This window comes from Ambystoma mexicanum, chromosome 1p (assembly GCF_040938575.1).
Source record: "Ambystoma mexicanum isolate Mex_15411 chromosome 1p, UKY_AmexF1_1, whole genome shotgun sequence".
Taxonomy (NCBI): Eukaryota; Metazoa; Chordata; class Amphibia; order Caudata; family Ambystomatidae; genus Ambystoma; species Ambystoma mexicanum.
In genome coordinates this window covers 74,716,244-74,737,888 of record NC_090921.1, presented here as the reverse complement: position 1 = coordinate 74,737,888, position 21,645 = coordinate 74,716,244, and positions in this window count along the sequence as shown.

Sequence of the window (21,645 nt, the reverse complement as noted above, 5' to 3'; positions counted from 1 at the left end):
GGATACCCCTTTTGAGCCGTAATCAAATCAGCATCAGGGGTCTCTTTACTGCATTGTGCAGTTGAAAGATCATTGTGAGCATTTTTCTGGGACCTAGTGATAGCAGTGACCTGGATTTCCCCCAACAGGGACTCTATTTCTATTAGATCCCCTTGGATGGCCCCGGTTTTGGCCAGCTGATCAGCTAAGTCATTTCCAGTTTTGTCTGGTCCCTCTACTTTGGAATGACCCTTGATCTTCTTCCAGTAGGTGGTCATCCCATTCAAGGTGACCAGGTCATCAATGTTTTGGATTAACATCCCATGTTTCAAGGGTTTGTTATTAGCACATAACATGCCTCTGGTTTTCCAATTAACCAGGTGCTCCACGAACCCGTTCCGTACATAATCTGAATCTGTGATTATGACCAGTTCGTGGAGTTGATGTTGGACAGCAGTGAGGATGGCCTGATGCACAGCCATCAACTCTGCCACCTGACTACTTCGGGGACCAATTTTGTACCCAGCGGAGGGTTCTGGAAACTCCTTCACCCATGCATTCCCTACGCCGGCCACCAGTTCTTTCTTCCCGTTGTTGTCAACATGGTAAGAGAATCCATCCACATATACAGTGGGCATTCCCTCACACTTGTCTTCTTCAAAGACTTTCTGGGGGGAATTAAGGTATGCCTCCATGTTGTCCTTGATTTTTAGACTTTCGTCCTCGAGACAGTTTTCTGTGGCACAATCATGCAAGTCAGCCAGACCTTGCGCGAGGGGACTCTTCTTGTTTTGGCCATATCTGACCTCCACAGGAAAGCCTTGCATTGACAGAATCCAGGAAGTAATTCGGGAATTACTCACATTTCCGGCCCGGATTCTGTCACTTTGGAGATATTGCGGAGGCTGGTGTGGAGTCTTCACTATGATGTGTTCCCCCTGGATAAACGGGCGGTAATTCTTCAATGCCCACACCGTTGCCAGGAGTGCCTTCTCACAATCGTTGAATGGTAAATTGAGTAAAGAATCACTCCCCCTTGTCATGTGGAAACAAACGTAAAAGCCCAGGGTGGGCGTCTTTCCGAAGTGTCTTAAAATAAATCCAAGTGTGGACTCAGTAAGCAGGGTAATATAGTGGAGCTTAAAGTAGCGAAAAGAACCCCCTCAAGTACTTACAATTAAGGTCGTCTGATAGTTGTAAAGAGCGTGTTCTCCCTTCCGGACTCGCTAGCAAATACTGGCGTTAGCGGTCCTCAAATACTTTTAAGATGGCCGCCCAACGTCAGGCGTGTGTGTCATAAGATGTATGACGTCATGATGTAAACATTGTGACGTCATCGCGCGCATGCGCGTAGTGCTAATTATTCGATCGGATGGGATAAAGAATCAAAGACTACTTGCCTCTAAGGAAGGGGGCCTGATTGAAACAAAACAGTGGTTCATAAGAAAGAGATAATCAGTAAAAAAAGAGGCGCAAATGTAGATGCGCTAGAGGTGAAAAAAACAATTTAAATAGTTTCATTAAAAACAGAGAAATGAATGTCTAAGTAAAAGAACTAGTGAATAAGGATAAATATAAATAAGTATAAATATATGAAAAGATAGAAAGGCAAATTTAAAATGAGGAAATGTTAAGAAGGACTAATTATTCTTTGCCTGCCATTAAGATAAATAGGGGAAAGATCTGGGAAGATAAGTTCGAGATAGTTACATGTTAAAAAGGAGTGAGCTGATAAAGTAACGTAACATAGTCATAAAGTGTAAGATCTGGAGATGTAAAGACATGGTTACAGATTGTTCCAAAGATACCATCAGTAATTGAGCGTATATAGCTGTCTCATTTCGAACTCACATTCTGGTAGATCACAGTTTGTTAAAACCAAACACAATTTATAGAATATACAAAACTAACAACCTACATCCTGTTATGAATAGTACTGTGTAATTACCAATCACTAATTTATAAAAAAAGGACCCATATAAAAATCCTCATTAAGCCCAAGTGGGGCTAATGAGTCAAGTTTGTGGATCCAGTATAGCTCTCTCTGAGCCAGACGTTTAGCCAGGTCACCTCCCATTGGTAACTGTTTCATGATTTCTAAGACTACCCATCTGATTTGGGAAATATTATGTCTGTTCTCTTTAAAGTGTCTGAAAACTGGAGATTTCTGGTTGCATGTTCTTATGTTGGATTTATGCTCAGTGAGCCTTTCTTTAATCTTTCTTGAGGTCTTCCCTGTAAGCGGATTCAATTCAACACTACAGCTAAGTCAATGCCTAGTCTGGGATGCTGAGGGAAACCCTTATTGATATATTTTTATGTCCAGTTCGTTTACTCTGGATGACAACCCTTATATAACACCCCTCTCTTAGAATCCCCCTGACCCCACTGAGCCAAGAAGTAGGTTTGTTTTGCAAATTAAAAGGTTTATTTGAAAATTAAACAATATATATATATATATATATATATTACACTTTTATAATAAATTAATATTTGATATCACACTTGAGAATATGATGTTGATCAACAATGGATAATGTTATAGTGGTACACTCTTTATAATGGCTTAGAAGTTGATATAGAGAGGATAAAGTAGCTGAGAATGTTCATATGGCTTCAGAGACAATGCAATGATGAATGAAATGCAGTACAGAGAATAAACTTGATATGATTTCAACCAAAACAATGTAATCACTTTTCCCCCTGGTAGCAATTCACCCCCCCTTTATGCAATGTAAAGAGATAGAAGGAAAGCACACAGTTCTCAGGAATGCAATCAAATATAATTCAGTTCCCCCCTAGCAAGCTTAGAGGAAAACAGGTAGGAGTTTTAAACACAGGCAAAATCCTTTTAAGTGTGGTGGCAATGAAGTGAAAAATATACTCAAATTGCTTTTAATCCCCTATAGGAGGTTCAGGGTGAGTGATAGATACTTTGAATCAGTTCAGGCCAGCCCTATCAATGATTCAGGGATGGTTATTAGGTTGAAAACAGATTTCAGGGATGGAAGCAAAGACAAATATTTTTACCCGTGGCTAAGATGAAGCAAAATGTCAAATCTCGGCAAATTTTCCGAGTGCGTCGGGCGCGATTACGGAGGCACTATAAGGAATAGCAAGTCGGTTTTAGATTCTAAGCTTTAAAATGACAGTTAAAATTCGCTCCTAGCACAAACGGTTCCGGAGATACGGACGATTTTGTGAAGGTCGTTTTTCAGAAATGAAATCACAGTTTCAGAATGACAGATGACAGTTTTCAGCTTTAAAGATGACAGAATGACACGATTCTAAGAGGCAGTTCTAATAGGTTAAAATAGTTTGGATTCGATTATTTTAAACTAAGAGATTGGTTTTGCACAGTTCTGGCGGTACTCACACTATATTTTGGACAGGAATGCGACTTCACCACGGATCGGGTCAGGATTGGACTGCGCTCCCCTCGCCACGGACGGTCTCTGCCTGGTTCTGCTCACAGCGATCTTGGTCAGCTCTGCTAGCGGCACTTCACAGCGGTCTGGATCTCTGGTTCTGACAAAAGTTCTTGGCACTGCACGGCGGTCTGGTCTCTGCTTCCGGGTACAGCTCTGCTTTCTGGGTATTTCTGGCACAGGGTTTTGGCCAGAATCAGACAGCTCAGCCCGGCTGTCTGAATAGTTTGGTTTGGTTGCTAGGTTTTGAAGGCCTGCTGATAGGAGTTCAGCTGTTGGGTTCTAGAGTTCTTGGAGTTTCTGGATGTGAAGTCTGAAATTAGGATGTGGAGTTGTCTGTCAAAATGCTCCACAGAAAGTGAAAAAGAAACGTCCTATCTGGCTTCACAGCTTTTTATGTGTTTAGAAAGTGGGTGTGTCAGCTAATTCTGCATGCCCAACCCTCTCAACTTACCATTGGCCAGTTCCTCCTCTCTTCCTTGATTGGGGGAAGGAAATGGAGTGTCAGAGTGATGTCAGCCATTTACGATCTATTGAAGAAACGCCCCTTTGCTTTTACCTTAGAAATCATTTTTCATAACTACACATATTTCCCAGATACACAGTTGGTTGACATTACATGTACATATTACAGATTACTTAAGGTACATTCTGGCCCAACTCTGATCTTCCTGGGAGCTTGCATTCAAAAATGACAACTTATTTTCGTTTTTAGTTGGTTTACCAATGTTAAATCTGTATCAAAAATTACACAAATGTACACCCTCCTTCCTACACACATTCCAGTAATTTACTAGGTCTCTAGCATAAACCCAGTGTCTGTAATATCAATAAATAGTGGGGTTTTGCCTCGGAACATGGTACAAATATGAATCAAGTCTTGAATTGTGGGTACATTTCTTAGATTAAGGTTCTCCAAATTGCACATTTTTGTGAGCTTACAATATTTTAGAAGCATTTAACTTAAACATATATTTGCTGCAATATGATTCCACAAAAGTGTCTGAGTCCACCCCCAGAAACTTGGGAGTACCACATGGGTCTCCTCTCCCAGGCAGGGCTCTGTTTACAGTCCACACTGAAAATCAACATACCCCATTCAAGGGAAAGAGTCTATTGTGTTGTGTCCGGCAGGCTATAGTCAACAGACCAGGGGGGCCACTCTGCATTTGATTAACAGAAATTTGTGATTTCCTGGGCTGTTGTGTGGGTCTCTGAGGTGAGAAGGTTTCCCAGCCTCTTGGCCTGTTAATGCAATCAGATTGTCTCTGGGAACAGCAGGTGGTTAAGAGTTTTAATTAACCAGCGGGCCTTTGTAGTTTCCAGCTGTCTCAGGAGGCGGATTAGCTTCTGAAGTAGCAGTTCTCCTGTCAGAGTTTAGACCGCTAGCACCGGTTTGTGGACAAAGCTGGTACGGCACCCCCATGATTTTAGCAACTTTTTGACATCAAAAAAATGAATTCCCAACAGCTCTGGGTTGCTTTTGGCAATCAGCCTTGCCATTCCCAATGATTTCAGGCTACTGTGTGTGTAGCCCAATGGTGGTTTTAGGCAGTGCCCTCCTGTGCTCACAACACAGGCAAAAATTGGTGGCAGCCTATTCTTCATGTTTTCGCTGTGCATTTTCTGGGGAGTTCTGGCCATCATGATGTTTTCAATGCCAGTAATGCACAGTTTTTTTGTGGTAGGGCTCGGTTGCATGGGTAAAACATCCCACAAGCCCCCCCTCTTGCGATGGCCATTCTGATCTTTCACTGATGGAACTCGCAAGATCTGGGATGTTCGCCTCATCTTCTTCCGGTAGATGGCACAGTTCTGTATCTTTTCCTCCATCAGGTGGATCGATCGGTTCTCCTCGCCGGTCCTGATGGGAATATTGGGCGGTACCCCGGGCCCCTCGGATCTCTGCTCCCGGTCCCCGGTCGTCCTCCTTAATCAGTCTCCATGGTTTCATCTCTCCTAGGATGATAAAGCAAAAGTGGCTATACCTATTCATAGACATTTTTCCACCACTATTAATGGTGTGGCGAACATATACATTTTATACATCCGGATACATTTTGCAGTATTATTTTTAAAAAACAAGATATAACAGGAAATATTTTCTTTCCAAATCATCATATTTTGGCGACTATATGTGGGATATTTTAGGGTTGGAACTGAATAACTCTGGAGCGTCCCCCTCTGGGATTCCAGAGGATTCCTCCAGTTGTTGAGTTGTTGCAGAGTGTGCCTGGGATGGCAACACTTTAGCTGATTAATATGGACCCACTTGTCTTCCCCTTCCGCCGAACTACCTTTGGGGATGCGGATCTTGTAGGCTACAGGGGAGATTTTGTCTAAAATTTCAAACGGTCCCTTCCATGTAGGCAAAAATATTCGCTGTTTGGCCTGGTTCCTTTTGAAATTGTATAGATAAACCCGGTCTCCCACATTATATTCCTTCCTGGTGGTCTTCAGGTCGTAATGGGTCTTCATGCTATCAGCTGATCTTTCTAGATTCCGCTGATGATAGGCAAAAGCATGTTGAAGGTGTTTCCTTAAATTCTCCACATACTCATGAGTTGTGGAGGCATTTATCAACGTCTGCTCTTGGGTCCTGTAGAGCAAATGCTGGGGAAGCACCATCTTGCGTCCAGTCATCAACTCAAACGGTGACATTTTAGTTGCAGATGAAGGGGTAGATCTGATGGCCATTTGGACCAGAGGTAATCGGATATCCCAACTTGGCCCAGAATCTGCCACAAACTTTTTTAAGCTGCTCACAATGGTTCGGTTGTATCTCTCTATTGCTCCAGTAGAAGCTGGCCTGTAAGCAATGTGTAGCTTCCTTTTAACCCCCAGTATCTCCCACATCTTTGTCATTACTTCACTGGTGAAGTGGCTACCTCTGTCTGACTCAATTCTTTGAGGTAGACCAAAACGGGAAAAGATGTGGTTAATCATCAGGGCAGCTGCTGTTTCCGCCTTGCAGTTTGGGGCTGGGAGACATTCCACCCACTTGGTAAACAAGCATGTGATGGTCAACATGTACTTGTTTCCTCTAGACGAGCAAATTACAGGGCCTACAAAGTCGATTTGCAAATCTGACCATGGCAGTGCCATCCCCCTCTTTTGGAGAGGCGCCCGGTGTGTGAGGGATGTTAGCTGAAATTGTGCACACACAAGACACCCCTTCAAGTATTGGTCGAGGCCCTGCCCCATGTGTGGCCAGTATGTAACCTCTCTTAAGATTTCAAGTGTTGTGTGAAACCCCCTATGACCGGCTGTGGCCGCATCATGGGCGTGACTTAACATCAGGCTTCGGTAAGAGGTAGGGACCACCCACTGATCATGGCCAGCTTGGGATTTCCTTACCATCAAACCATCTTGGATTTGGAACATCTTTGGACATTTCATCAACACTCTAAGGTCCTCCTTCCCAATGTAATCGGTATCCATCAGGGGAAAGTTCTCAGGGTCATCAATGTGTTGGTAAAATTTACCAATTATTGGATACCCCTTTTGAGCCGTAATCAAATCAGCATCAGGGGTCTCTTTACTGCATTGTGCAGTTGAAAGATCATTGTGAGCATTTTTCTGGGACCTAGTGATAGCAGTGACCTGGATTTCCCCCAACAGGGACTCTATTTCTATTAGATCCCCTTGGATGGCCCCGGTTTTGGCCAGCTGATCAGCTAAGTCATTTCCAGTTTTGTCTGGTCCCTCTACTTTGGAATGACCCTTGATCTTCTTCCAGTAGGTGGTCATCCCATTCAAGGTGACCAGGTCATCAATGTTTTGGATTAACATCCCATGTTTCAAGGGTTTGTTATTAGCACATAACATGCCTCTGGTTTTCCAATTAACCAGGTGCTCCACGAACCCGTTCCGTACATAATCTGAATCTGTGATTATGACCAGTTCGTGGAGTTGATGTTGGACAGCAGTGAGGATGGCCTGATGCACAGCCATCAACTCTGCCACCTGACTACTTCGGGGACCAATTTTGTACCCAGCGGAGGGTTCTGGAAACTCCTTCACCCATGCATTCCCTACGCCGGCCACCAGTTCTTTCTTCCCGTTGTTGTCAACATGGTAAGAGAATCCATCCACATATACAGTGGGCATTCCCTCACACTTGTCTTCTTCAAAGACTTTCTGGGGGGAATTAAGGTATGCCTCCATGTTGTCCTTGATTTTTAGACTTTCGTCCTCGAGACAGTTTTCTGTGGCACAATCATGCAAGTCAGCCAGACCTTGCGCGAGGGGACTCTTCTTGTTTTGGCCATATCTGACCTCCACAGGAAAGCCTTGCATTGACAGAATCCAGGAAGTAATTCGGGAATTACTCACATTTCCGGCCCGGATTCTGTCACTTTGGAGATATTGCGGAGGCTGGTGTGGAGTCTTCACTATGATGTGTTCCCCCTGGATAAACGGGCGGTAATTCTTCAATGCCCACACCGTTGCCAGGAGTGCCTTCTCACAATCGTTGAATGGTAAATTGAGTAAAGAATCACTCCCCCTTGTCATGTGGAAACAAACGTAAAAGCCCAGGGTGGGCGTCTTTCCGAAGTGTCTTAAAATAAATCCAAGTGTGGACTCAGTAAGCAGGGTAATATAGTGGAGCTTAAAGTAGCGAAAAGAACCCCCTCAAGTACTTACAATTAAGGTCGTCTGATAGTTGTAAAGAGCGTGTTCTCCCTTCCGGACTCGCTAGCAAATACTGGCGTTAGCGGTCCTCAAATACTTTTAAGATGGCCGCCCAACGTCAGGCGTGTGTGTCATAAGATGTATGACGTCATGATGTAAACATTGTGACGTCATCGCGCGCATGCGCGTAGTGCTAATTATTCGATCGGATGGGATAAAGAATCAAAGACTACTTGCCTCTAAGGAAGGGGGCCTGATTGAAACAAAACAGTGGTTCATAAGAAAGAGATAATCAGTAAAAAAAGAGGCGCAAATGTAGATGCGCTAGAGGTGAAAAAAACAATTTAAATAGTTTCATTAAAAACAGAGAAATGAATGTCTAAGTAAAAGAACTAGTGAATAAGGATAAATATAAATAAGTATAAATATATGAAAAGATAGAAAGGCAAATTTAAAATGAGGAAATGTTAAGAAGGACTAATTATTCTTTGCCTGCCATTAAGATAAATAGGGGAAAGATCTGGGAAGATAAGTTCGAGATAGTTACATGTTAAAAAGGAGTGAGCTGATAAAGTAACGTAACATAGTCATAAAGTGTAAGATCTGGAGATGTAAAGACATGGTTACAGATTGTTCCAAAGATACCATCAGTAATTGAGCGTATATAGCTGTCTCATTTCGAACTCACATTCTGGTAGATCACAGTTTGTTAAAACCAAACACAATTTATAGAATATACAAAACTAACAACCTACATCCTGTTATGAATAGTACTGTGTAATTACCAATCACTAATTTATAAAAAAAGGACCCATATAAAAATCCTCATTAAGCCCAAGTGGGGCTAATGAGTCAAGTTTGTGGATCCAGTATAGCTCTCTCTGAGCCAGACGTTTAGCCAGGTCACCTCCCATTGGTAACTGTTTCATGATTTCTAAGACTACCCATCTGATTTGGGAAATATTATGTCTGTTCTCTTTAAAGTGTCTGAAAACTGGAGATTTCTGGTTGCATGTTCTTATGTTGGATTTATGCTCAGTGAGCCTTTCTTTAATCTTTCTTGAGGTCTTCCCTGTAAGCGGATTCAATTCAACACTACAGCTAAGTCAATGCCTAGTCTGGGATGCTGAGGGAAACCCTTATTGATATATTTTTATGTCCAGTTCGTTTACTCTGGATGACAACCCTTATATAACACCCCTCTCTTAGAATCCCCCTGACCCCACTGAGCCAAGAAGTAGGTTTGTTTTGCAAATTAAAAGGTTTATTTGAAAATTAAACAATATATATATATATATATATATATATATATATATATATATATATATATATATATATATATTACACTTTTATAATAAATTAATATTTGAAATCACACTTGAGAATATGATGTTGATCAACAATGGATAATGTTATAGTGGTACACTCTTTATAATGGCTTAGAAGTTGATATAGAGAGGATAAAGTAGCTGAGAATGTTCATATGGCTTCAGAGACAATGCAATGATGAATGAAATGCAGTACAGAGAATAAACTTGATATGATTTCAACCAAAACAATGTAATCACTTTTCCCCCTGGTAGCAATTCACCCCCCCTTTATGCAATGTAAAGAGATAGAAGGAAAGCACACAGTTCTCAGGAATGCAATCAAATATAATTCAGTTCCCCCCTAGCAAGCTTAGAGGAAAACAGGTAGGAGTTTTAAACACAGGCAAAATCCTTTTAAGTGTGGTGGCAATGAAGTGAAAAATATACTCAAATTGCTTTTAATCCCCTATAGGAGGTTCAGGGTGAGTGATAGATACTTTGAATCAGTTCAGGCCAGCCCTATCAATGATTCAGGGATGGTTATTAGGTTGAAAACAGATTTCAGGGATGGAAGCAAAGACAAATATTTTTACCCGTGGCTAAGATGAAGCAAAATGTCAAATCTCGGCAAATTTTCCGAGTGCGTCGGGCGCGATTACGGAGGCACTATAAGGAATAGCAAGTCGGTTTTAGATTCTAAGCTTTAAAATGACAGTTAAAATTCGCTCCTAGCACAAACGGTTCCGGAGATACGGACGATTTTGTGAAGGTCGTTTTTCAGAAATGAAATCACAGTTTCAGAATGACAGATGACAGTTTTCAGCTTTAAAGATGACAGAATGACACGATTCTAAGAGGCAGTTCTAATAGGTTAAAATAGTTTGGATTCGATTATTTTAAACTAAGAGATTGGTTTTGCACAGTTCTGGCGGTACTCACACTATATTTTGGACAGGAATGCGACTTCACCACGGATCGGGTCAGGATTGGACTGCGCTCCCCTCGCCACGGACGGTCTCTGCCTGGTTCTGCTCACAGCGATCTTGGTCAGCTCTGCTAGCGGCACTTCACAGCGGTCTGGATCTCTGGTTCTGACAAAAGTTCTTGGCACTGCACGGCGGTCTGGTCTCTGCTTCCGGGTACAGCTCTGCTTTCTGGGTATTTCTGGCACAGGGTTTTGGCCAGAATCAGACAGCTCAGCCCGGCTGTCTGAATAGTTTGGTTTGGTTGCTAGGTTTTGAAGGCCTGCTGATAGGAGTTCAGCTGTTGGGTTCTAGAGTTCTTGGAGTTTCTGGATGTGAAGTCTGAAATTAGGATGTGGAGTTGTCTGTCAAAATGCTCCACAGAAAGTGAAAAAGAAACGTCCTATCTGGCTTCACAGCTTTTTATGTGTTTAGAAAGTGGGTGTGTCAGCTAATTCTGCATGCCCAACCCTCTCAACTTACCATTGGCCAGTTCCTCCTCTCTTCCTTGATTGGGGGAAGGAAATGGAGTGTCAGAGTGATGTCAGCCATTTACGATCTATTGAAGAAACGCCCCTTTGCTTTTACCTTAGAAATCATTTTTCATAACTACACATATTTCCCAGATACACAGTTGGTTGACATTACATGTACATATTACAGATTACTTAAGGTACATTCTGGCCCAACTCTGATCTTCCTGGGAGCTTGCATTCAAAAATGACAACTTATTTTCGTTTTTAGTTGGTTTACCAATGTTAAATCTGTATCAAAAATTACACAAATGTACACCCTCCTTCCTACACACATTCCAGTAATTTACTAGGTCTCTAGCATAAACCCAGTGTCTGTAATATCAATAAATAGTGGGGTTTTGCCTCGGAACATGGTACAAATATGAATCAAGTCTTGAATTGTGGGTACATTTCTTAGATTAAGGTTCTCCAAATTGCACATTTTTGTGAGCTTACAATATTTTAGAAGCATTTAACTTAAACATATATTTGCTGCAATATGATTCCACAAAAGTGTCTGAGTCCACCCCCAGAAACTTGGGAGTACCACATGGGTCTCCTCTCCCAGGCAGGGCTCTGTTTACAGTCCACACTGAAAATCAACATACCCCATTCAAGGGAAAGAGTCTATTGTGTTGTGTCCGGCAGGCTATAGTCAACAGACCAGGGGGGCCACTCTGCATTTGATTAACAGAAATTTGTGATTTCCTGGGCTGTTGTGTGGGTCTCTGAGGTGAGAAGGTTTCCCAGCCTCTTGGCCTGTTAATGCAATCAGATTGTCTCTGGGAACAGCAGGTGGTTAAGAGTTTTAATTAACCAGCGGGCCTTTGTAGTTTCCAGCTGTCTCAGGAGGCGGATTAGCTTCTGAAGTAGCAGTTCTCCTGTCAGAGTTTAGACCGCTAGCACCGGTTTGTGGACAAAGCTGGTACGGCACCCCCATGATTTTAGCAACTTTTTGACATCAAAAAAATGAATTCCCAACAGCTCTGGGTTGCTTTTGGCAATCAGCCTTGCCATTCCCAATGATTTCAGGCTACTGTGTGTGTAGCCCAATGGTGGTTTTAGGCAGTGCCCTCCTGTGCTCACAACACAGGCAAAAATGGGTGGCAGCCTATTCTTCATGTTTTCGCTGTGCATTTTCTGGGGAGTTCTGGCCATCATGATGTTTTCAATGCCAGTAATGCACAGTTTTTTTGTGGTAGGGCTCGGTTGCATGGGTGAAACATCCCACAAGCCCCCCCTCTTGCGATGGCCATTCTGATCTTTCACTGATGGAACTCGCAAGATCTGGGATGTTCGCCTCATCTTCTTCCGGTAGATGGCACAGTTCTGTATCTTTTCCTCCATCAGGTGGATCGATCGGTTCTCCTCGCCGGTCCTGATGGGAATATTGGGCGGTACCCCGGGCCCCTCGGATCTCTGCTCCCGGTCCCCGGTCGTCCTCCTTAATCAGTCTCCATGGTTTCATCTCTCCTAGGATGATAAAGCAAAAGTGGCTATACCTATTCATAGACATTTTTCCACCACTATTAATGGTGTGGCGAACATATACATTTTATACATCCGGATACATTTTGCAGTATTATTTTTAAAAAACAAGATATAACAGGAAATATTTTCTTTCCAAATCATCATATTTTGGCGACTATATGTGGGATATTTTAGGGTTGGAACTGAATAACTCTGGAGCGTCCCCCTCTGGGATTCCAGAGGATTCCTCCAGTTGTTGAGTTGTTGCAGAGTGTGCCTGGGATGGCAACACTTTAGCTGATTAATATGGACCCACTTGTCTTCCCCTTCCGCCGAACTACCTTTGGGGATGCGGATCTTGTAGGCTACAGGGGAGATTTTGTCTAAAATTTCAAACGGTCCCTTCCATGTAGGCAAAAATATTCGCTGTTTGGCCTGGTTCCTTTTGAAATTGTATAGATAAACCCGGTCTCCCACATTATATTCCTTCCTGGTGGTCTTCAGGTCGTAATGGGTCTTCATGCTATCAGCTGATCTTTCTAGATTCCGCTGATGATAGGCAAAAGCATGTTGAAGGTGTTTCCTTAAATTCTCCACATACTCATGAGTTGTGGAGGCATTTATCAACGTCTGCTCTTGGGTCCTGTAGAGCAAATGCTGGGGAAGCACCATCTTGCGTCCAGTCATCAACTCAAACGGTGACATTTTAGTTGCAGATGAAGGGGTAGATCTGATGGCCATTTGGACCAGAGGTAATCGGATATCCCAACTTGGCCCAGAATCTGCCACAAACTTTTTTAAGCTGCTCACAATGGTTCGGTTGTATCTCTCTATTGCTCCAGTAGAAGCTGGCCTGTAAGCAATGTGTAGCTTCCTTTTAACCCCCAGTATCTCCCACATCTTTGTCATTACTTCACTGGTGAAGTGGCTACCTCTGTCTGACTCAATTCTTTGAGGTAGACCAAAACGGGAAAAGATGTGGTTAATCATCAGGGCAGCTGCTGTTTCCGCCTTGCAGTTTGGGGCTGGGAGACATTCCACCCACTTGGTAAACAAGCATGTGATGGTCAACATGTACTTGTTTCCTCTAGACGAGCAAATTACAGGGCCTACAAAGTCGATTTGCAAATCTGACCATGGCAGTGCCATCCCCCTCTTTTGGAGAGGCGCCCGGTGTGTGAGGGATGTTAGCTGAAATTGTGCACACACAAGACACCCCTTCAAGTATTGGTCGAGGCCCTGCCCCATGTGTGGCCAGTATGTAACCTCTCTTAAGATTTCAAGTGTTGTGTGAAACCCCCTATGACCGGCTGTGGCCGCATCATGGGCGTGACTTAACATCAGGCTTCGGTAAGAGGTAGGGACCACCCACTGATCATGGCCAGCTTGGGATTTCCTTACCATCAAACCATCTTGGATTTGGAACATCTTTGGACATTTCATCAACACTCTAAGGTCCTCCTTCCCAATGTAATCGGTATCCATCAGGGGAAAGTTCTCAGGGTCATCAATGTGTTGGTAAAATTTACCAATTATTGGATACCCCTTTTGAGCCGTAATCAAATCAGCATCAGGGGTCTCTTTACTGCATTGTGCAGTTGAAAGATCATTGTGAGCATTTTTCTGGGACCTAGTGATAGCAGTGACCTGGATTTCCCCCAACAGGGACTCTATTTCTATTAGATCCCCTTGGATGGCCCCGGTTTTGGCCAGCTGATCAGCTAAGTCATTTCCAGTTTTGTCTGGTCCCTCTACTTTGGAATGACCCTTGATCTTCTTCCAGTAGGTGGTCATCCCATTCAAGGTGACCAGGTCATCAATGTTTTGGATTAACATCCCATGTTTCAAGGGTTTGTTATTAGCACATAACATGCCTCTGGTTTTCCAATTAACCAGGTGCTCCACGAACCCGTTCCGTACATAATCCGAATCTGTGATTATGACCAGTTCGTGGAGTTGATGTTGGACAGCAGTGAGGATGGCCTGATGCACAGCCATCAACTCTGCCACCTGACTACTTCGGGGACCAATTTTGTACCCAGCGGAGGGTTCTGGAAACTCCTTCACCCATGCATTCCCTACGCCGGCCACCAGTTCTTTCTTCCCGTTGTTGTCAACATGGTAAGAGAATCCATCCACATATACAGTGGGCATTCCCTCACACTTGTCTTCTTCAAAGACTTTCTGGGGGGAATTAAGGTATGCCTCCATGTTGTCCTTGATTTTTAGACTTTCGTCCTCGAGACAGTTTTCTGTGGCACAATCATGCAAGTCAGCCAGACCTTGCGCGAGGGGACTCTTCTTGTTTTGGCCATATCTGACCTCCACAGGAAAGCCTTGCATTGACAGAATCCAGGAAGTAATTCGGGAATTACTCACATTTCCGGCCCGGATTCTGTCACTTTGGAGATATTGCGGAGGCTGGTGTGGAGTCTTCACTATGATGTGTTCCCCCTGGATAAACGGGCGGTAATTCTTCAATGCCCACACCGTTGCCAGGAGTGCCTTCTCACAATCGTTGAATGGTAAATTGAGTAAAGAATCACTCCCCCTTGTCATGTGGAAACAAACGTAAAAGCCCAGGGTGGGCGTCTTTCCGAAGTGTCTTAAAATAAATCCAAGTGTGGACTCAGTAAGCAGGGTAATATAGTGGAGCTTAAAGTAGCGAAAAGAACCCCCTCAAGTACTTACAATTAAGGTCGTCTGATAGTTGTAAAGAGCGTGTTCTCCCTTCCGGACTCGCTAGCAAATACTGGCGTTAGCGGTCCTCAAATACTTTTAAGATGGCCGCCCAACGTCAGGCGTGTGTGTCATAAGATGTATGACGTCATGATGTAAACATTGTGACGTCATCGCGCGCATGCGCGTAGTGCTAATTATTCGATCGGATGGGATAAAGAATCAAAGACTACTTGCCTCTAAGGAAGGGGGCCTGATTGAAACAAAACAGTGGTTCATAAGAAAGAGATAATCAGTAAAAAAAGAGGCGCAAATGTAGATGCGCTAGAGGTGAAAAAAACAATTTAAATAGTTTCGTTAAAAACAGAGAAATGAATGTCTAAGTAAAAGAACTAGTGAATAAGGATAAATATAAATAAGTATAAATATATGAAAAGATAGAAAGGCAAATTTAAAATGAGGAAATGTTAAGAAGGACTAATTATTCTTTGCCTGCCATTAAGATAAATAGGGGAAAGATCTGGGAAGATAAGTTCGAGATAGTTACATGTTAAAAAGGAGTGAGCTGATAAAGTAACGTAACATAGTCATAAAGTGTAAGATCTGGAGATGTAAAGACATGGTTACAGATTGTTCCAAAGATACCATCAGTAATTGAGCGTATATAGCTGTCTCATTTCGAACTCACATTCTGGTAGATCACAGTTTGTTAAAACCAAACACAATTTATAGAATATACAAAACTAACAACCTACATCCTGTTATGAATAGTACTGTGTAATTACCAATCACTAATTTATAAAAAAAGGACCCATATAAAAATCCTCATTAAGCCCAAGTGGGGCTAATGAGTCAAGTTTGTGGATCCAGTATAGCTCTCTCTGAGCCAGACGTTTAGCCAGGTCACCTCCCATTGGTAACTGTTTCATGATTTCTAAGACTACCCATCTGATTTGGGAAATATTATGTCTGTTCTCTTTAAAGTGTCTGAAAACTGGAGATTTCTGGTTGCATGTTCTTATGTTGGATTTATGCTCAGTGAGCCTTTCTTTAATCTTTCTTGAGGTCTTCCCTGTAAGCGGATTCAATTCAACACTACAGCTAAGTCAATGCCTAGTCTGGGATGCTGAGGGAAACCCTTATTGATATATTTTTATGTCCAGTTCGTTTACTCTGGATGACAACCCTTATATAACACCCCTCTCTTAGAATCCCCCTGACCCCACTGAGCCAAGAAGTAGGTTTGTTTTGCAAATTAAAAGGTTTATTTGAAAATTAAACAATATATATATATATATATATATATATATATATATATTACACTTTTATAATAAATTAATATTTGATATCACACTTGAGAATATGATGTTGATCAACAATGGATAATGTTATAGTGGTACACTCTTTATAATGGCTTAGAAGTTGATATAGAGAGGATAAAGTAGCTGAGAATGTTCATATGGCTTCAGAGACAATGCAATGATGAATGAAATGCAGTACAGAAAATAAACTTGATATGATTTCAACCAAAACAATGTAATCACTTTTCCCCCTGGTAGCAATTCACCCCCCCTTTATGCAATGTAAAGAGATAGAAGGAAAGCACACAGTTCTCAGGAATGCAATCAAATATAATTCAGTTCCCCCCTAGCAAGCTTAGAGGAAAACAGGTAGGAGTTTTAAACACAGGCAAAATCCTTTTAAGTGTGGTGGCAATGAAGTGAAAAATATACTCAAATTGCTTTTAATCCCCTATAGGAGGTTCAGGGTGAGTGATAGATACTTTGAATCAGTTCAGGCCAGCCCTATCAATGATTCAGGGATGGTTATTAGGTTGAAAACAGATTTCAGGGATGGAAGCAAAGACAAATATTTTTACCCGTGGCTAAGATGAAGCAAAATGTCAAATCTCGGCAAATTTTCCGAGTGCGTCGGGCGCGATTACGGAGGCACTATAAGGAATAGCAAGTCGGTTTTAGATTCTAAGCTTTAAAATGAAAGTTAAAATTCGCTCCTAGCACAAACGGTTCCGGAGATACGGACGATTTTGTGAAGGTCGTTTTTCAGAAATGAAATCACAGTTTCAGTATGACAGATGACAGTTTTCAGCTTTAAAGATGACAGAATGACACGATTCTAAGAGGCAGTTCTAATAGGTTAAAATAGTTTGGATTCGATTATTTTAAACTAAGAGATTGGTTTTGCACAGTTCTGGCGGTACTCACACTATATTTTGGACAGGAATGCGACTTCACCACGGATCGGGTCAGGATTGGACTGCGCTCCCCTCGCCACGGACGGTCTCTGCCTGGTTCTGCTCACAGCGATCTTGGTCAGCTCTGCTAGCGGCACTTCACAGCGGTCTGGATCTCTGGTTCTGACAAAAGTTCTTGGCACTGCACGGCGGTCTGGTCTCTGCTTCCGGGTACAGCTCTGCTTTCTGGGTATTTCTGGCACAGGGTTTTGGCCAGAATCAGACAGCTCAGCCCGGCTGTCTGAATAGTTTGGTTTGGTTGCTAGGTTTTGAAGGCCTGCTGATAGGAGTTCAGCTGTTGGGTTCTAGAGTTCTTGGAGTTTCTGGATGTGAAGTCTGAAATTAGGATGTGGAGTTGTCTGTCAAAATGCTCCACAGAAAGTGAAAAAGAAACGTCCTATCTGGCTTCACAGCTTTTTATGTGTTTAGAAAGTGGGTGTGTCAGCTAATTCTGCATGCCCAACCCTCTCAACTTACCATTGGCCAGTTCCTCCTCTCTTCCTTGATTGGGGGAAGGAAATGGAGTGTCAGAGTGATGTCAGCCATTTACGATCTATTGAAGAAACGCCCCTTTGCTTTTACCTTAGAAATCATTTTTCATAACTACACATATTTCCCAGATACACAGTTGGTTGACATTACATGTACATATTACAGATTACTTAAGGTACATTCTGGCCCAACTCTGATCTTCCTGGGAGCTTGCATTCAAAAATGACAACTTATTTTCGTTTTTAGTTGGTTTACCAATGTTAAATCTGTATCAAAAATTACACAAATGTACACCCTCCTTCCTACACACATTCCAGTAATTTACTAGGTCTCTAGCATAAACCCAGTGTCTGTAATATCAATAAATAGTGGGGTTTTGCCTCGGAACATGGTACAAATATGAATCAAGTCTTGAATTGTGGGTACATTTCTTAGATTAAGGTTCTCCAAATTGCACATTTTTGTGAGCTTACAATATTTTAGAAGCATTTAACTTAAACATATATTTGCTGCAATATGATTCCACAAAAGTGTCTGAGTCCACCCCCAGAAACTTGGGAGTACCACATGTGTCTCCTCTCCCAGGCAGGGCTCTGTTTACAGTCCACACTGAAAATCAACATACCCCATTCAAGGGAAAGAGTCTATTGTGTTGTGTCCGGCAGGCTAAAGTCAACAGACCAGGGGGGCCACTCTGCATTTGATTAACAGAAATTTGTGATTTCCTGGGCTGTTGTGTGGGTCTCTGAGGTGAGAAGGTTTCCCAGCCTCTTGGCCTGTTAATGCAATCAGATTGTCTCTGGGAACAGCAGGTGGTTAAGAGTTTTAATTAACCAGCGGGCCTTTGTAGTTTCCAGCTGTCTCAGGAGGCGGATTAGCTTCTGAAGTAGCAGTTCTCCTGTCAGAGTTTAGACCGCTAGCACCGGTTTGTGGACAAAGCTGGTACGGCACCCCCATGATTTTAGCAACTTTTTGACATCAAAAAAATGAATTCCCAACAGCTCTGGGTTGCTTTTGGCAATCAGCCTTGCCATTCCCAATGATTTCAGGCTACTGTGTGTGTAGCCCAATGGTGGTTTTAGGCAGTGCCCTCCTGTGCTCACAACACAGGCAAAAATGGGTGGCAGCCTATTCTTCATGTTTTCGCTGTGCATTTTCTGGGGAGTTCTGGCCATCATGATGTTTTCAATGCCAGTAATGCACAGTTTTTTTTGTGGTAGGGCTTGGTTGCATGGGTAAAACATCCCACAAGCCCCCCCTCTTGCGATGGCCATTCTGATCTTTCACTGATGGAACTCGCAAGATCTGGGATGTTCGCCTCATCTTCTTCCGGTAGATGGCACAGTTCTGTATCTTTTCCTCCATCAGGTGGATCGATCGGTTCTCCTCGCCGGTCCTGATGGGAATATTGGGCGGTACCCCGGGCCCCTCGGATCTCTGCTCCCGGTCCCCGGTCGTCCTCCTTAGTCAGTCTCCATGGTTTCATCTCTCCTAGGATGATAAAGCAAAAGTGGCTATACCTATTCATAGACATTTTTCCACCACTATTAATGGTGTGGCGATCATATACATTTTATACATCCGGATACATTTTGCAGTATTATTTTTAAAAAACAAGATATAACAGGAAATATTTTCTTTCCAAATCATCATATTTTGGCGACTATATGTGGGATATTTTAGGGTTGGAACTGAATAACTCTGGAGCGGCCCCCTCTGGGATTCCAGAGGATTCCTCCAGTTGTTGAGTTGTTGCAGAGTGTGCCTGGGATGGCAACACTTTAGCTGATTAATATGGACCCACTTGTCTTCCCCTTCCGCCGAACTACCTTTGGGGATGCGGATCTTGTAGGCTACAGGGGAGATTTTGTCTATAATTTCAAACGGTCCCTTCCATGTAGGCAAAAATATTCGCTGTTTGGCCTGGTTCCTTTTGAAATTGTATAGATAAACCCGGTCTCCCACATTATATTCCTTCCTGGTGGTCTTCAGGTCGTAATGGGTCTTCATGCTATCAGCTGATCTTTCTAGATTCCGCTGATGATAGGCAAAAGCATGTTGAAGGTGTTTCCTTAAATTCTCCACATACTCATGAGTTGTGGAGGCATTTATCAACGTCTGCTCTTGGGTCCTGTAGAGCAAATGCTGGGGAAGCACCATCTTGCGTCCAGTCATCAACTCAAACGGTGACATTTTAGTTGCAGATGAAGGGGTAGATCTGATGGCCATTTGGACCAGAGGTAATCGGATATCCCAACTTGGCCCAGAATCTGCCACAAACTTTTTTAAGCTGCTCACAATGGTTCGGTTGTATCTCTCTATTGCTCCAGTAGAAGCTGGCCTGTAAGCAATGTGTAGCTTCCTTTTAACCCCCAGTATCTCCCACATCTTTGTCATTACTTCACTGGTGAAGTGGCTACCTCTGTCTGACTCAATTCTTTGAGGTAGACCAAAACGGGAAAAGATGTGGTTAATCATCAGGGCAGCTGCTGTTTCCGCCTTGCAGTTTGGGGCTGGGAGACATTCCACCCACTTGGTAAACAAGCATGTGATGGTCAACATGTACTTGTTTCCTCTAGACGAGCAAATTACAGGGCCTACAAAGTCGATTTGCAAATCTGACCATGGCAGTGCCATCCCCCTCTTTTGGAGAGGCGCCCGGTGTGTGAGGGATGTTAGCTGAAATTGTGCACACACAAGACACCCCTTCAAGTATTGGTCGAGGCCCTGCCCCATGTGTGGCCAGTATGTAACCTCTCTTAAGATTTCAAGTGTTGTGTGAAACCCCCTATGACCGGCTGTGGCCGCATCATGGGCGTGACTTAACATCAGGCTTCGGTAAGAGGTAGGGACCACCCACTGATCATGGCCAGCTTGGGATTTCCTTACCATCAAACCATCTTGGATTTGGAACATCTTTGGACATTTCATCAACACTCTAAGGTCCTCCTTCCCAATGTAATCGGTATCCATCAGGGGAAAGTTCTCAGGGTCATCAATGTGTTGGTAAAATTTACCAATTATTGGATACACCTTTTGAGCCGTAATCAAATCAGCATCAGGGGTCTCTTTACTGCATTGTGCAGTTGAAAGATCATTGTGAGCATTTTTCTGGGACCTAGTGATAGCAGTGACCTGGATTTCCCCCAACAGGGACTCTATTTCTATTAGATCCCCTTGGATGGCCCCGGTTTTGGCCAGCTGATCAGCTAAGTCATTTCCAGTTTTGTCTGGTCCCTCTACTTTGGAATGACCCTTGATCTTCTTCCAGTAGGTGGTCATCCCATTCAAGGTGACCAGGTCATCAATGTTTTGGATTAACATCCCATGTTTCAAGGGTTTGTTATTAGCACATAACATGCCTCTGGTTTTCCAATTAACCAGGTGCTCCACGAACCCGTTCCGTACATAATCCGAATCTGTGATTATGACCAGTTCGTGGAGTTGATGTTGGACAGCAGTGAGGATGGCCTGATGCACAGCCATCAACTCTGCCACCTGACTACTTCGGGGACCAATTTTGTACCCAGCGGAGGGTTCTGGAAACTCCTTCACCCATGCATTCCCTACGCCGGCCACCAGTTCTTTCTTCCCGTTGTTGTCAACATGGTAAGAGAATCCATCCACATATACAGTGGGCATTCCCTCACACTTGTCTTCTTCAAAGACTTTCTGGGGGGAATTAAGGTATGCCTCCATGTTGTCCTTGATTTTTAGACTTTCGTCCTTGAGACAGTTTTCTGTGGCACAATCATGCAAGTCAGCCAGACCTTGCGCGAGGGGACTCTTCTTGTTTTGGCCATATCTGACCTCCACAGGAAAGCCTTGCATTGACAGAATCCAGGAAGTAATTCGGGAATTACTCACATTTCCGGCCCGGATTCTGTCACTTTGGAGATATTGCGGAGGCTGGTGTGGAGT